We start from the raw sequence: 6,000 nt of genomic DNA on the forward strand, positions 1-6,000 counted from the left end.
GTCTTTATCCACATCATTCATTGCTTGTTTGAAAGATAATGGATCGTCTAAGCCATCATCTAGTATGATGACTTGAGTTTCAATTAAACCCATGTACCGGTCAGGCTGTTACATAACCCTCCCACTACGACGAGATATTCTCAACTCTTGAGAATGATGTGAAATACCAACTTCATCAATAACTCTTGTTGATGGACCTGCTCTGTCAACAACTCTTATTGATGTGTTTGCCATTTCTCTGTACATTTCATCTATTACTAGCTTACTGCGAGGTTGATGATTCTTTATGTGGTCTTCCTTTAGGAAAGTTGCATTTGTCGATACAAATACCTTGTCTTCCTGAGGATCGTAAAAGAAACCACCTTTTATTTCTTTTGAGTAGCCTTTAAATAGGCATACTTTTGAATGACGTTTCAACTTTTTAGGATTTTGCACTAGGATCGTAAAAGAAACTACCTTTTGTTTCTTTTAGGTAGCCTAAAAATAGGCATACTTTTGAACGACGTTCCAACTTTTTAGGATTTTGCACCAACACATGTGCTGGATAACCCTAAATTCTGAAGTGACGTAAATTTCCTTTACATCCTCTCCAGAGCTCGTAAGGTGTTTCAGAAATACTTTTTGAGGGAACCATATTCAAAATATATGATGCAGTCTAAACTGCATAACCCCAAAAAGAACTTGGTAATTGAGCATAACTCATCATGAAACGAACCATGTCCAACAAAGTTTTATTTCTTTTTTCTGCCACACCAGCTGAGGTGTGTCAGGGTTTGTGAGTTGAGACTGGATTCTATGTTCTATCAAATAGTTCTGGAATTCTAAGTCCCTATACTCACCACCTCGATCTGATCGAAGCGTTTTAATCTTTTTACCTAATTGGTTTTCAACCTCAGCCTTAAATTCTTTGAACTTTTCAAATGTTTAAGACTTTTGGTGCATCAGGTAAATATGCCTATACCTGGAATAGTCATCAACGAAGCTGATGAAACATTCATACCCTCCTCTAGCTCTAACATTCATAGGACCACAAAGATCTGAGTGTACGAGTTCTAAAGGTTCTTTGGCTCTAAGACATTTTCCTGAAAAAGATCTTTTAGTCATTTTACCCTCAAGGCAGGATTCACAAGGTGGTAATGAATTGTTTTCTAACATATTTAGATGACCGTTCTTAACCATTCTCTCAATCCTGTTGAAATTTATGTGACCCAGTCTCAAGTGCCAAAGATAGGCATTTGGAGAAACTTTCCTTTTCTTATGAGTCTTAGCAATTTTAAACATCTCTATGTTCAAAATAGCTCTAACCTCAGTCAGTTTTAACAAATACAAGTTATTTTCTAATTTTATAGAACAAATTTGTTTATTTCTTGTATTGATGAACACTTCATCATTTTCAAAAGAAACTTTATAATTTTGTTCTAGCAAACAAGAGATAGATATTGGATTCCTTTTCATAGAAGAAATGTAATAAGCATTTTTCATATAAATGTACTTATCTCCTATAAATAACTTCATATCTCCCACTGCTTTAGCTAAAACAACCTCCCCGGTCCCTACTTTAAAGATTGTTTCGCCTTCTGCCAACTGTCTCCAGGAACTTGTTTCCTGTGAGAAAGTACAAACATAATTAGTGGCACCTGAATCAATTATCCAGGTTTTATCGTTTTTCACTAAACATGCTTCGATAACAAGTAAATCATATTTATCTCGTTGTTCGAATTTTGCATTCTCATCCATATTATTCAAAATTTTAGATGAGTTAGGAGATAGAGGACAATCCTTTGTTAAAACTCTTTTGGTATTATCAACTGCTAGTAATTTGTTTTTTGATTCAATTTTATCGTTAATTAATTCTAAAGTGAGCATTCTAGAAGAATTCGACATCCTGGAAAAATTTAAACAAATTTTAATTAGCAAATTGCAACTAAATCCAAAATCTAGTTTTAGCAAAACAAGTAATAATGTACCCATAACCATCATTTATTTGCAACGATACTCACTATCTCCAGAAGAACTCTTATTCCTATAGTCGTTTAGTTACCGTTTTTAGTCAGAAATTACTAACACTTTAGTAATTCTGTAAGTGTAACCCTATGTTTTTCAGACGTCAGAGGTCGGGCCCAACTATGCTACCGAAATGGAGAGTCAAGGTTGGGAATGGACCTAAAAAATTCTATCCATTTCTAGAGTTTGAGTTGTTCCGAATCCTATGTTACAACCCTTCGTTGGGATAGCCGTCGTTAAACGACTAGCAAGGGTCGCCTAAAGCAAACCAACAGACGCAACATAGGAATCTCACGGTTTAAACTAATGGAAGAGACCGCAGGATATGTTGACACATATCCTTCACCCATTTACTATGAACTACTTCCCCCATTCACCTTGTTATTGACTCATACAAACACTTTCCAAATGAAGCAGTCGAGGTATAATCGACACGAAACGTTGTATGGATCTCACGACGTGAATTTTATGAGGACGTGAAAGTTGAAATCAAAATGTATCATATACTTGATTCTTATATTTGAACGACTTCCCCTTATTCACTGAAATCCAGATTTATGCAAACACTTTCCAAATAGAGCAGTCGAGTAATCGACACGAAGTATCGCTTAAATCTCGATTGTGAACTCTTAGGGACGTGAGAGCTAAAAATAATGTATAGTATATGTTATTAATCTCCCACTGACGTATTTTAATAACTTTATCATATATAAGTTATTAAACTCCCACTGAAATGTTCTATTAATTTGGGTAAAATTATACTTAGGTTCTTTTTCGGCTAATTTAAATAATCCCAAGTCTATGTGGTTTATCCAAGTATAACGCTTACAAATGGATTTTAAACATAAAATTTCTAGGTGATAAACCATTTTATTACCTCATAATGCTCACGTATGCTTATAAAACCGGTTAACAATGCTCAATTATTCGGCCATAATCCCTAAGTAGAAGGTGTTCCGTAGACCGTCAACTTAAGTACCTCCAGCCTTAGACAAGATTATCTATTGGTTGAGTTTGTAACCACATTTTACAAGATGTCAACCTATTTTAACTTATTTAAAACGGGTGATTAACTTACGTGAGCATGCAACTTATCTTTGTTATAGATTTTAATGTCTAATCCAATTTTATAACAACTTATAAAAAATAGACATGCTCTTACATCCACAACATGCATCAAAGGCATTCAAATTTAATATAACAATTAAATAACAAAAACCTTAAACATGCATTCTATACATTATAACAAATTATAACATATACGTAATGCGTGTAACATGCTTCCTATGGTGGGTTTTTAAATCTAAATGGCATACAATATGCACAAACATGTTTAAATTTAAATACAACATACATCACATGCACTTCGATCAGATCGAAGTGGTGAGTACATGGACTTAAAATTCCAGGACTATTTGATAGAACATGAAATTCCGTCACAACTCACAGCATAGGGCACACTTCAACAAAATGGTGTTGTATAAAGGAGAAATAGAACATTGTTGGACATGGTTCATTTTATGATGAGTTATGCTCAGATGCCACGTTGTTTTTGGGGTCACGAGTAGGGATTGCGATGTATATATTGAATATGGTTCCCTCGAAAAGTGTTTCTGAAACACCTTACCAATTATGGGGAGGACGTAGAGGTAGTTTACGTCACTTTAGAATTCGGGGAGGACTTAGAGATAGTTTACGTCACTTCAGGACTTGGGGAGGACGTAGAGGTAGTTTACATTACTTCAGAATTTGGGGATGCCCAACATATATGTTGGTGCAAAATCTAAAAAAGTTGGAACACGGTTCAAAGGTATACCTATTTGTAGGCTCTCCCAAAGAGACAAAAGTGAAGGAACTCTAAATAGAGAACCAGTGATCGGAAACAGATCGTTCTAAATCCCATTAAGAAATAACACAAACAATTACAGTCCAATGGAACAAATTATGCATAAACAATAAATTACAGCATGCTTCTTTAAATGAACAGACAAGGAATAGAGTATGCAAACCTTCGAAGAACCTTTCTTCAAGTGTCCCTTGATTATTCAGCAACTCGTTCAACAACATGAACTCGAACGAAACGATCAGAACTCGATCTCAGTGAGTGATTAGATGAACCTCGATCATAATAGAGTTCAACTCATTCCTCAAACCTCGAACGAAACATAACACCACTACAAGAATTACCTTACTATTCTCGGTGTGAGAATCCAAGAGGTGTGGGTTCTGTATGACTTTGGAAAGAGGAATATAGGAGGTAGATGATCGAGTAAGTGGGATATGGATGAAGTGACACACCCCGCCTCGAGCCCGTCTCCTGAGCATGAGGAGAGGCGTGAGGGACCGTAGATACCACCCTTTTGTGATACCTACTGCCCTCTGAACCTTTTTACTCTCAGTAAACTTTAAGTCAAGGAGATAAACAACAACTGATTGAGTAGGCCCATTTTATTACAACAATGTAATGTTTATACAACTCCAAGACTTAACTACAAAGTTTACAACAACAACTCTTAAACCCCGGAAGTGTAATTGTGGTTGTGGCAGACCTTGACCTAAGCAGCACCCTAGAACTCCCCACCTTTCGCTACCTGGGAAGAAAAACATGAAAGAAAAGAATGAGCTTCAAGAAGCTCAATGAGTGGTAAGAAACTTCTAGAGTCTACTTCAACTCATAATACAAGCATATCATAAATACAAGGTTAATACTCAAACCTCAGTGTTTGAATGAGTCTGATCTCTGGCTACACACATAGTAGATAGTTAATTGTTATTAATCATAAACACTTACTCTCTTGCGTTTCCCCTTGCTCCCTATGTGCACATAGCTCCCCACTCATGGGCTCAGAAGCTAGGCCTGCGATCACTTGATTTATGCGTTGATCACGATTCCTACCTTCGTTTTGGATTGTTCCCACGGGTGTAATGCGAACATCCAACTACGAGTAGGATCTGATCTCAACGTTATGATTTTTTTTTTTTTAATGAATGTCTAAAAGTAGCAATTGAAAATAAATACTGGCACCCTCAAATTTAAACGCAGCAATGTCCTCATTGCTGATAGACTGAAATGATTCATGCGATGCTCTTAGGAAATTTCGTAAAAGTCATTTTGAAAGAAAGCTGGTGGACCACTAACTTCTAGAAATATTTTATGAAGTGACTGCTCTGAAATTAAGTTGATTCTAGTACATGCGATGAGAAATAGAGGCATGCGTTTCATCATTGAAATCATAATTGGTACAGAAAAAAAATGTGGTGACGAACTAAAGTAATCAATCATTCAATGATTGCGCTAACTAAAGAGGATGCGATGATAAAATTTTCAATGTTATAAATGAGATGCGCGAGTGCAAAATTTGGAATAGAAAAGTCAAAGAAAGATACAACCCCCAAATTTGCTCTGTTGCCTACATCATCTGTGATCGCATCCTTCTTTGCGGCAGGTTGATTCTTCGATTGTGATGGGTTGAATGAACTTGTTGCGTTTTTTTGTTATCGCGTAGCTCCACCGTAGTCGTTTACCACGATCGTTGCTAAAAAATCAAGAAGGTAAAAAATATGAAAGCCAGAGTTGATAAAAAAAATCTTTTTTTTTTCTTTTTTTTCCCCAAATAGTGGTGTTTGTATGAGAAAAGGTAGATTAAGTTCATGAAATAAAGATATAAAAAGGATACTTCAAAAAATTTGCGTCCCTGATGAGTTTGTATCGCATACTATCGTAGGGACTGCTCATTTCTTCTTCAGTCAGGAATTCCTCAGGTCCACCGAGGTTTTCTCGCGATGCAAGTCTCCTCCATGATACATCTTGACTCTTTGCCCGTTGATCTTGAATGCGTTGGTCCCTTCTTCATTGGTTACCTTGACTGCACCATGTGGGANCGTTGATCTTGAATGCGTTGGTCCCTTCTTCATTGGTTACCTTGACTGCACCATGTGGGAATACCTCTTTGATTATAAATGGTCCGGACCAACATGACTTTAATTTTTCGGGAA

Source organism: Benincasa hispida, chromosome 9 (assembly GCF_009727055.1).
Source record: "Benincasa hispida cultivar B227 chromosome 9, ASM972705v1, whole genome shotgun sequence".
NCBI lineage: Eukaryota > Viridiplantae > Streptophyta > Magnoliopsida > Cucurbitales > Cucurbitaceae > Benincasa > Benincasa hispida.